General features: G+C 45.0%; 1 long non-coding RNA gene across 3 annotated transcripts; it reads right to left on the bottom strand.

Moving 5' to 3' along the window:
- Positions 1-278: 278 nt before the first annotated feature.
- Positions 279-11,676, bottom strand: LOC122710262. Of its 3 annotated transcripts, XR_006345866.1 has the most exons (4): positions 11,543-11,676; positions 6,085-6,170; positions 1,541-1,625; positions 279-790 (listed from the first exon to the last, which is right to left on the bottom strand). It is a non-coding gene; the product is annotated as an uncharacterized LOC122710262 (long non-coding RNA). The 3 variants fall into 3 exon arrangements; XR_006345865.1 differs by lacking the exon at positions 279-790 and having other exon boundaries at positions 1,277-1,625; XR_006345867.1 differs by lacking the exons at positions 279-790; positions 1,541-1,625 and adding an exon at positions 3,432-3,912.
- Positions 11,677-12,002: the final 326 nt, after the last annotated feature.

Genomic DNA, 12,002 nt, shown 5'->3' with positions numbered 1-12,002 from the left:
ACAATCAGGTTCTTAGAACATCTGATAAATCACTTTCATGTAAATTTCATCTGGTGAATTTAGAATGGTGATACTGTAACTGAAAGGAAACATGAAAACACAGGGTTACAACCAAGAAAAACCTTCTGCTGCAATATATTACAACTACAGATATGTGTTCACACACACGCATTTAATGGGCTTCCCACGCCCTGCTAGCAGTGAAGAACCCTCCTGCCAAAGCAGGAGACAGAGACACAAGTTCAGTGCCTGGTCTGGGAGATCCTCTGGAGGAGGCTGTGGCAACCACCCCAGTATTCCTGCCTGGAGAATCCCGTGGACAGAGGGGCCTGGGGGGCTACAGTCCATGCGGTTGCAAAGAAGTGGACACGACTGAAGCACGCACGCACGCACGTGCTTAAAACTTACACACACGTTTATGTTTAATGTTAATGCACAACGTTAGCCCTTCCAGAACAGCAGGACCGATGCTGCCAGCATCCCCAGTGGTGCCCCCGGGATGGAGGCAGCGCAGGCACGGGGCCGTTGGGCTGGGGTCTCTCAACAGAGACACACAGGTCATCGGCCGGAGCGAGACACGAACGGCCGTGAGAAGGTCACGTGTCCTTCAAGCTGCGCTGACTTTCAATGCATGGTCGTATTTCAATTTAAATAACATTCTGGTGGGTGCTTTCATTGATTTTTAAGGCAGAACAATGCAGATAATAAATGAGTTTTCATTTTTGTATTCTTAGTCAGGAAGTCCATACAGCAATCTCACAGCATTTTTTAAAAAAATTTCAACATATTTCTGTAAAATGGAAGGTAGATGTAAAGTAAGTCATGTCTGCAGTCTGTCAAGTGTTTTACGATGATTTCTATGTCATTTTAGTCATAACATTTGTGCAAAAATCACTTAAGCTGCACAAACCACATGCTTCTGATGAATAAAGGCATATTTGCCAAAACGCAAGTGAACTAATTAGAAATTCTTTATGTCCTGCTTTTCAAATCCTGCAGAGCCTACGCATCACCTGTGGATCTTTTCAAAACAGGTCCCTGTGCCCCGAGCTTCCCGAAGACCTTGGGGTGTGTTTTATGCTCTTCACCCACTCCCTGTCCCAGGGTCACCTCACCACCTCTGCTGAGGGGCGCCCCCCAACCCCGTAGCTGCCGAGGTGAGTCTGGGCCTCTGCTCACGCCTGCCTGGCCTGGTGGGGTTCTCCGGGGCGCTAATGGCCCCACCTGCATAACAGCGCTTCCAGAAGCTTCCTTCTCTCTTCTGCAATTGGGGACCGACTTGTGAAGCCCTCACTCTGGGGCTGAGCCACAGGTTCCCTATCCTAATTGCCCTGCTTTCTAGGTCCCCGTGGTGTGACCTTTTCTGGTTACAGAAATCAGACTCCACTGTAGCAGCTTAGGGGGTGTCTGCCCTCCCGAGTCCACCTTAGCCTCTTGTCCGTCCATCTGTCTGTCTGCGATTCCCCGCTTCAGCCCGGCTCCTGCCTCAGCGGTGCTGGCGGCCTCAGGCTGTTCCGTTAAAAGCTCACCCTGCGCTCACCTCCAGAGTCCGCGCCCTCCTGCTTCTGTGTGACGCGGAGCTTTGTGTGTTGGCAGGGATGTCAGCGCCTGAGCACAAGCAGGACCTTTCAAAAGACACAAACATGGCCGGTTAGCAGGAGGAGCGAGGCACATGCAGATACGCAATAAAGGAAAACGTATCGTTAGACAAGTGTAGGGCTGCGGGAAGAAGCTAGGAGAGGCCTTTATACCCAGAACAGTACACAGCTAAGGATGTTTTCTCTGCTTAGGGGTTTATTACCACTCCGAAGAGTACAGGAAATAAATTAATACTCAAATGTCACTTCTTAGATAAAGTCAGTAGCCAATGTGAAAAAGCTCTAACACATTCTCTCGGATGCAGCAAGGAGCGTGGCCCAGAGCACCGGCTGCCGTGCGTCCGCGGCCTCCGGGGCCCCCTGGGCTCTGTCCAGTCCGTGGGGTCCTGCGCATCTTTCCGGTCACCTTCTCTGGCTCAGTGCCATGATCTGCGAATAACAGTAGCATTTACCGCCCTGGGATTCTGAAGGATTAAGCGGTTCTGTGTGCCTGAAACAGAGACTGCGCTGACCGCCCGTCACCATCTCTGCTCACCAGCCCCCTCCTCAGACTGCTGACCCGGCTGCCCCCCAAACTCGCCGCCATTGCTGAGGCTCCCCATCTTCTCAGCGGACAGCCTGCCTCCTCACTCGCAGACTAATCGACTGGGCACCTCGGGGATCGGCTCCAGGCCCCTCACCCATCCCAGGTGAGAGGCCCCCTGGTCCAGGTGAGGGGACTCCGCTGAGCCCGAGGTTCGTCGCCTCTGGTTTGCCTGCAGTTCCTCTCTGTCAGGCCCCGTGTCTGGGTTTTCTCTACACCCCGCCCCGCAGACAGATGCTCCTCCACGGCTGCAGGTCTGACCAAAGCTATCCTCCACGTCTCCCTCTCTGGACTCAGCATGGCCCCCTGAGCTGTGGGCCACGTGTCTCTTCGTCTCAGGCTCCCAGGAGGATGCATTTTGCAGGTTTTTTTGTGGGACATCCCACATCTTTTCAGTGTGTTCCTGACACTTAGCCCTGCAATGCTTTTGTCATTATAACTCTCAAAAGTCACACCACTAACTTAGTGAAAATCTACCCAGCTCTTGCCATGCGTCTTTAGGGGTCAACAGAAGTTCTGTGTTACTTACCTGTGCATAGCAGATAGCAAAACTGATACAGAAAAATAGACTGCATTTCAACTAGCAATGAAATGGGGACAGCTGCAGCCCTGGGTCAGGGCAGCCTTCATCTCCCGCTGTAACAGTGGGCTGCCTGCTTGCTGTTCCTGCTCTGGGCTCCTGATCTAGGGCCTGTGTTCCTGACGGCAACCAATGGGCAATCCTGAGACATTTAGTCTGGGATCTTCCTGTCAGGGGTGTTATTTGCTTGAAAATATCCTTCATTTGTTTTGGTAGTGTCAATTCAGGCAATGCCAATTTTTTTTGAACAAAATATTGGTTTTAAAGTTGGCTTAAAAAGTGCAGCTGCCATCTTCATTAGACAGTAATAAATTAGTAAGATTAGGATTACCAGCTTAGCAGGTTTTATCTCCCTTAATTTTCCTAACAGCAGTGGGTGGTGTGGAGGAGCAGGTGCACCGCGCTTCCTGTGGGAGACCAGGGGCGGCGTTGAGGGAGAGCCCAGAGGGAAGGGGATACGCAGGTCATGCTCGGCTTAAGGCCAGTGATCGAAATAACACTAGAGTTGCTCAAGCATTTTATTTTGACCAAAACTGTCTTCTCCTAAGGTAAGAAAACAGGGCAAATAATTTAGAATAATTTTGTATTAAAAAATGCTTAGTACAAGAAGGTGGTTATACTTAGAGTATTGCAATCATTCAAAGACTCTGCCCTCCAAAATCACCTTATCACAAATGATACGAGGTCAAGGTCTTGCTGTCTTTGGGTGCCCACTCTCAGAAGTTGGAGGCCAGTGGGGCATGTTCTATTCCAAGCAAATCTTTCTCTGCTCGCAAGACAAGTCATTCCTTTTAAATGCGCTTGGTGACTGTCGTGTATTTTTACAAAGAAACACAAAAATCTTTGAAAACTGGAAGACTGTGCATCTATTCACAGCCGCATGCCCACAGAACCCAAAATACCCACAGTATCAACTTCATTAAGAAAGTGGAGCAGAAGCAAAACAACTTTAAACAAAATCATTCAACGCAGGAAGTCCCAGCTCGTGAGGCCTCTAATGAGTCTCCTGATTGAGCTTCTGCGCCGAGGCTCCGAGCGGCAACGGGCGCCAGAGTTAGATGTGGCAGCTGCTCCCGCTACACTCCATTCACGGGAAACCACACTTGGGCTGATTGTCGCTCTCAATAACTGTGAGATCACTGTGGAACCAGCTTGGAAAAAATAGCAAAGGGAAATTTAGAAAAACTGTGCATTAGCTATGGTATACATTTTGGAGAAACTGTATATTATAACTAGAAATTTCACTATACCTATTAATAAGCCAAAAGCTAGAGATGCAAGCATAGCTTTTAACAGACATTTAAATCCTGAAAGATGGATTACTGCTTTATTTTCTATTCTTTTAACTTCTTGAAAGTTTTTTTGGAAACTATTCATGCTTCTTATACAAAGGAAAGAAAATTAGAGTTTTTAGAAACCAAGTTTGAAATAGGACAAATGGGGTAGTTAAAGACAGAGAAGATAGTAGTTTTGATGTGGACTCATCACACAGAAAGATGATAATTATGTGTGGACGTGACAAGATGATTAGCTTGACTGTCATAACCATCTCACCATGTGTATCAAATCTTCATATTGTACACCTTAAATATACACAATTTTTATTTAAAAACATAAAAATACATTTTTAAAGTAAAAGAAGAGTGAACATGTTAGAGAAAGACTGGGATTCATATCTGTCTACCTTAAACAATTCACTTATCTTGTGGTCAGATTCATTTTCTAAATAAGAAAAATTTCACTCAATAAATATATTAGCCGTAGAATAAACATAGGGCAAAATCATCTATTTCTTACAGAGAATTAACTAAAACACGTTTTGAATGTGTTATCCATTGATTATTAGTTTGGTACCACACTAGTAAAGAGCACAGGCATTACTTCCCAAACAAAGGTCCGTCTAGTCAATGCTGTGGTTTTTCCAGTGTCATGTATGCCTGTGAGAGTTGGACCATAAAGTAAGCTGAGCACTGAAGAATTGATGCTTTTGAACTGTGATGTTGGAGAAGACTCTTGAGAGTCCCTTGGACTGCAAGGAGATCCAGCCAGTCCATCCTAAAGGAAATCAGTCCTGAATATTCATTGAAAGGACTGATGCTGAAACTGAAGCTCCAATACTTTGGCCACCTGATGTGATGAGCTGACTCATTGGAAAAGACCCCGATGCTGGGAAAGATTGAAGGCAGGAGGAGAAGGGGATGACAGAGGATGAGATGGTTGGATGGCATCACTGACTCAATGGACATGAATTTGAGCAAGCTCCGGGAGTTGGTGATGGACAGGGAGGCCTGGTGTGCTGCAGTCCATGCAGTCACAAAGAGTCAGACCTGACTGAACAACTGAACAACAATAACCATACTAATATAAAACTGGTACAGTATTATTAGTATCAGGCAGGGTTTTCCAGAGAAACAGAATCAATAGGATATATACACACATACCTATGTGCGTACATGTATGTGCACATGCATGTAAATGTATGTATAGGACTGCTGCTTTTGGTGTGGAGGCTGAGTATCCCCAGGTATTCAGTCTGTAGGCCTGAGAACCGGAAAGTTGACGTGTTGGCTGCTGCCCCAGCCTGGAGCCAGAGACGACTGAGTCACAGCTCAAAGAACATTGGACCTCAGCACAGCAGATCCTCACTTGCTCGTCTTCTGTTTCATCAGGGGCCCACGAAGCTGGGGGATGCCCCCTGCACGGTGGATGGCAGCGTTCTGTATGCAGTCTACTGACTACACCCTAACAGATGCACCCATAGTCGTATTGACCAAGCATCTTGGTGCCCTGGTGCCCAGTCAAGTTGATACATAAATATTAACCATCACAATTGACATGTAAGTTAGTACCTTCAACTGAAATTGGTTATAAGTAATTTCCTAAGTTTTCTAAGACTGCCGCTTTCTGCTCCATCACCCAGGCTGCTGTCCACCGCCTGCCCTGTCTTCTGGCAACACACGCACAGCTGCAGAGACGTGGCCGGTCAGACCCAGACCCCGCACTGGGCGCGGGAGCCCTCCCAAGAGGCAGAGTCTGGGAGGAGGACCCGCTGGCCTGCAGAGGGTGCACCTTGGCTGCCCAAAGCTGGGCAGCTCTTCCCATCACAACTTCCTCACTTACGCTGGGGTGGTAGTAAGATGATCCTGAGCTTCCTTAAAACTTCACTATTTTAGTTTATTGTCTTTCTTGTTCAGTCCTGGAATTGGGATCTTTTGTTACCTACATGGAAGATCTTTTCCTCCCAGAGGGGCCTTGATTGACAGGCCATTCTTCTTCATGCTGGAGAATCAGAACCCTGAATCACCAGGTGTCAGAAATCATACCTATACTATTCCAACGGATAGCGTGTTCCTTGAAGACCACAGGCAGATTCTACTCATCTCCACATGTCCGGCTCTTACACAGGTTCCTGGAAAGCAATGCATGTTTATTATATGTATTACTCTTGTTACAAGTAATACATGTTTATTACATATATTATATTAATATAAATATAACATTAATATTGAGTTAATATGTGCTCCTTTGGCATTGAAGCATTTTATATGTTTCACTATTTTCTAAATAGATATCAAGTTTTTATTCAATGAAAATAAAATGTCAATATTTTCATAGAAGGTAAATACTTTTATCCTTCTTTGGGAGTATCTACAAGAGAGTCATGAAGAAGAATATTTGAAATGGATAATTTGGCTTCTACAGACATGGGAAGGACTGCTCAGAAGAGAATGAATCCAACTTTTATCCTCTTCATTATTATTAGACTCAAAGATCAGATTCCTGTGTAAAGATGCTTCTGAATGTTTGGGGCTTCCCAGGTGGCCGAGTAGTAAAGAGTCTGCCTGCAATGCAAGAGGCCTGGGCTTGATCCCCGGATGGGGAATATCCCCTGGAGGAGGAAATGGTAATCCACTCCAGTATTCTTGCCTGGGAAATCCCATGGACAGAGGAGCCTGATGGGCTATAGCCCATGGGGTTTCAAAGAGTCAGACACGACTGAGTAACTTAAACTAGAGATGTTTGGCAACATTAAGACTGTTATTGTGGGTAAAAAACAAACAAAGAAACAAAAACCCCCCAAATATACATGAAAATGGTTGTAATCTTTCAGTTCAGTTCAGTTCAATTCAGTCACTCAGTCGTGTCTGACTCTTTGCCACCCCATGGACTGCAGCAGGCCAGGCCTCCCTGTCCCTCACCAACTTCTGGAGCTTACTCAAACTCATGTCCATTGTGTCGGTGATGCCATCCAACCATCTTATCCTATGTCGTCCCTTTCTCCGCCTGCCTTCACTCTTTCCCAGCATCAGGGTCTTTTCAAGTGAGTCAGTTCTTCACATTAGGTGGCCAAAATATTGGAGTTTCAGCTTCAGCCTCAGTCCTTCCAATTGACATTCAGGACTGATTTCCTTTAGGATGGACTGGCTGGACCTCCTTGCAGTCCAAGGGACTCTCCAACACCACAGTTCAAAAGCATCAGTTCTTTGGCGTTCAGCTTTCTCTATAGTCCAACTCTCACATCCATACATGACTACTGCAAAAACCATAGCTTTGACTAGATGGACCTTTGTCGGCAAAGTAATGTCTCTGCTTTTTAATATGCCGTCTAGGTTGGTCATAACTTTTCCTTCAAGAAGCAAGCTTCTTTTAATTTCATAGCTGCAGTCACCTTCTGAGTGATTTTGGAGCCCCCAAAACTAAAGTCCGTGATTGTTTCCACTGTTTCCCCATCTATTTGCCATGAAGTGATGGGACCATATGTCATGATCTTAGTTTTCTGAATGTTGAGTTTTAAGCCAACTTTTTCACTCTCCTCTTTCACTTTCATCAAGAGACTCTTTAGTTCTTCGCTTTCTGCCATAAGGGTGGTGTCACCTGCATATCTGAGGTTCCTGATATTTCTCCTGGCAGTCTTGATTCCAGATTGTGCTTCATCCAGTCCAGCATTTCTCATGATGTACTCTGCATATAAGTTAAATAAGCAGGGTGACAATATGCAGCCTTGACACACTCCTTTTCCTATTTGGAACCAGTCTGTTGTTCCACGTTCAGTTCTAACTGTTGCTCCCTGACCTGCATACAGATTTCTCAGGAGGCAGGTCAGGTGGTCTGGTATTCCCATCTCGTTCAGAATTTTCCACAGTTTATTGTGATCCACACAGTCAAAGGCTTTGGCATAGTCAATAAAGGAGAAGTAGATGTTTTTCTAGAAATGTCTTGCTTTTTCGATGATCCAAAGGATGTTGGCAATTTCATCTCTGGTTCCTCTGCCTTTTATAAATCCAGCTTGATCTTTAGGATAATGCAAGTATTTATAAAATAATGTCTACACAAGAAAATTATTATTTATTACATAGCAAAGGTCAATGATGAACCAGACCATTTAAAATTTCTTTAAAAATTGGGAAGTGGATAGACTAGTACTAGGAAATTTGAAATGCTGGCCCCAGAGGAAAAGAAAATGGTATATCCTGGTGTCCAGCCCAACATGTGAAGAGCTTGGCTATTACCAGTCCCATCCTCACAATAAGAAAACAGCTGAATAATTTGAAAATAACAACTATTTAGATTCATTGGAGAATTGAGGTTTCAGGGCAAACAGTCACCCTGAAACCTGAAGAGATAGATAGGTGAGTGCAGAGAATCACAGCGTAAACAGAAGCCTTGGAGCAATCAGCCAGCAGGAACACTTAACAGCTGGCTGAATAATTTCTGGAGCTTGAGTGTGGACACACTTGAGAGACAAAAAAAGGTCCTTTTGGGCCAGGTCATTGGAAGGTCCCCAACTCTCGTGAGTTTTACCTCCAGGAACTCTACCAGGTCCTTAGAGTGAAGATCAGAGAACACCGCCTCATGCTTTGGCAGAGGGAGGGGAAAGGAGCCCTTTTGAAACATGCCCAGAGTACTCCGTCCTACTTAGGAGGCTTGCCTTCAGGGGAAACCTTGTTACCAGAGACTAACCATTTGAGGCTTTATCAGAGCATAACCCAGGAAAATTATTCTTCAGAAGTGAAGGAAAAGTAAAGACTTTCTCTGACAAAGAAAAATAAATTTGTAGCAGTAGATCTGCCTTGTGAGAAATATTAAAAGAATTTCTGAAGAGAGAAGGAAGGATATACAGGCCTGAGACTCAGACCTACATGGAGAAAGGAAGACTGTTAGAGAAGGAATAAATGAAGATAGATTTAGGATCTTGAAACTAATCTGCACAACACTGTAATGACGGATACATGACATTGTGTGCCAAAACCCATAAAACTCCACAGCACAGAGAGTAACCATAATAAAAACCATGGACTTTGCTAAATACAAATGTGTCAATGAAGATTCACCAACTGCAACAAATGTGCCTCACTAACACAAGATACTGCTAATAGGGAAACAGTAGGCGGGGGGTGAGAGGGGATATATTGGGGCCTCTTACTACCCTCTGCTCAATTTTCCTGTGAACATAACTTTATTTAAAAAATAAAGTCCCTTATTTAACAGAAACAAGAATCCACATAAATGGCAACAAATAAAGGGCATCTCTGCTGTCCCCAGACTAATTTTTCTCAGATTTATCCACCCAGTAATTACCATCCCAAACAATACAAATACAACTGCAGCTTCAAGAGAATGAGCTTATTTTATTACCTTGCCTGGTAATACTCATCATACACCTGATGTCTCTCTGTCTATGTTGCATGTAGACATGCAAATGTGTGCATTGGATACAGAGTCAGCATACTGGGGGGAAGAGAACTGTGTGATCTTTAAGTGATCTCTCTGGAGGATAAAGAAAGAGAAGAGGACTGATTTTATGACTGTGAAACCTTCATCTTTCTCAGCTGAATTACACTTGCATGTCTCTGCCGTCAGGGGACTTGCCAAGGGGGTCTGGTGGAACATTTGGAGATTATTAGACTTTAGAAACTAAACTATAAATTTGGCCTCATCACTTGCTGAGATGACAGATGGGGCTCAGCCACACACATCATTCTCCCTGCATCAGACTACTACTGCTCCTCTTTATAATTCTATGAACTTCAAAAAGTGCTTTTAAGAGCATGAAGCCTGGTTACACTCACAAAAGCCTCCAAGCTGCTTCATCATTGACTTTGAGCCAAGGGCAAGTGAGGATAGAGAATCTCTCTGTGTGGGAACAAGCAAAGTCTGAGTTGGGGGCCTGTTGAGACTGTGAGGTGATCCCTCACAGTGAAGGGAAGAACTTGAAGCACACTGATGCTTCCAGAACATTCCCTCCATTCATGCAAACAACTCCTGGGCATTTCAGGAACATGCCCACAAACGCTGCACCTTGTAACAGCAACACAGAGCAGCATGAGGGCCTCCAGCCCAAAGAAAGGTCAAGGATTCACTCATCATAGCTGATCTTTTCAGATAAAACTGGAAGAAAGGCAGCCGTAGTCTCTGACATACTGTCCTCTGTTGCCAAGGCATCAAGTTTTATTACAGAAGCACGTGGACCACAGAACCACATGAATCACAGGACCACAGGACCCGAGGACAACATGGACCACAGGATTGTAGGACCACAGAGACCACAAGACCATAGCTCTCTGCCTTACGACCAGGAGTGAGACAGGGAGATTCAGCTATTTTGATTTTTTTTTCCTATCTCTATTCTTGTTGCTGTTTAATTTTTGAGTGTAACATTCCAGTATCTTTCTAATAATGAGTTTCCCAGGATAAAATGGACTGCCTTGTGCTATTTTTCCCTTATCTTTGAGCCACAGAGGACTCTCCTGATGATCAAGTGTCCAAGTCAGTGGAACAGGGGTGCAGACATAGAATGTGCATTTTGACAAGATCACAGGCGATCCTCTAGCAGGTGGGTCAAGGGTCCTATGTTGAGAAAGTCTCCATGGGAAGCATCCAGACACTTCACGCAGATGCCCAGCTGCAGGGTGAGGCAGGCTGTCCATACCATCCCTTCTAATCTACAGATTCTAGGGTTCATTGCTCAGATATCTTCTTTGGGAAGACGAATCTGTAATACAGGTGCAAAATAGATAGGGACAGAACTCACAGCAAATGGAAAGACCACTTAGAAATCTTTGAACTCTTCCAAGTAAAACATCATGCATCCCTGGGCTGGTCCAGGGGGATAAAACTATGCTTGTCTACTTCCTTCCCTCTAAGTCTGAACTGATCACACCAAACAATTACGAAATGTTAAGTCATTGACATTATTAAGCCTGTCCAGATTTCCCACAATTACTAGATTGTCACATGGTATTCTTTGCTATAATTACCTAGCAAAAAATTTAAATCAAATTGACAAAATAATTAGTCTATTATTTTTCCTTAGAAATTTAATCATAGCTCAATGATAAAATAATGAAACACAGGATTATAGGACTTGGATTAAAACTCAGTGACATAGGAAAAATTAACAACTCACTCTTGAGTGCTTAGATGACCAGAGACATATCCACTGTAACCCCGTTTAGATGGAATGCCTATTGAAATTATAAAGTATAATAAGGAAGACAGAGTAGGTTCCACGCTATTTGGGAAGGGCCTTAGGGTGGTCCCAGGCTGGGGGCTGCTCTGACAGAGGTGGCTCAGCTTTCCAACCACTCTGCTTCCTTGGAGGAGGAAGTCCTTGCTTGTTGTTGTCTCCATGAAAGCAGCACAGCCCAACCGGAAGCATCCTGTCCTCACCCCCATCTCCCTACCCCACCACCCAGAACCAGGTTGTTATGACATATAGAGTCAACAAATTTGATCATGTTAAGTCATCAGTATATTTCTGGAATGTCCAACTATGCTTACCGCTGGCTCGGTCTCCCAGGAGAGCTTCACGGCTGCTCACTTTGAACCTGGACCACTCAGAGCATCCCCTGTGAGCGCAAGGCACCTGTGAGCACGGCAGTGCCCGCGGTCAGCACGCCCGCTGCCTGTCTGCACTCACGCGCATCTCCAGCAAAGACCAAGCTTCTTGGCTTCAGTTTTGAAGCACCATGTGGTCCTGTGCTGGCTCCAGGGGAATTCCTGCTGGGAAACTCCTTTAATTTTCCAGGGTCAGTCTTGTCCCCTGGACATTGGCCACAGGTCATCTCAACTATTCCAGAGAGTCTAAAAATTGGAGGCGTCTTGAGAGAGTCAAGACCTTCCAATCATATTCTGACTCTAATTGCTCTGGAGAATTTCCTATTTCCCTACAAAGACAGCATGTGGAATGTGGATGATCTGCCATCCCTTCGAGCAAAACTGGAATTAAATAGCAGATTTA

The sequence above is a fragment of the Cervus elaphus genome, chromosome 16 (assembly GCF_910594005.1).
Source record: "Cervus elaphus chromosome 16, mCerEla1.1, whole genome shotgun sequence".
NCBI lineage: Eukaryota > Metazoa > Chordata > Mammalia > Artiodactyla > Cervidae > Cervus > Cervus elaphus.
This window is presented reverse-complemented; position numbering and strand designations above follow the sequence as displayed.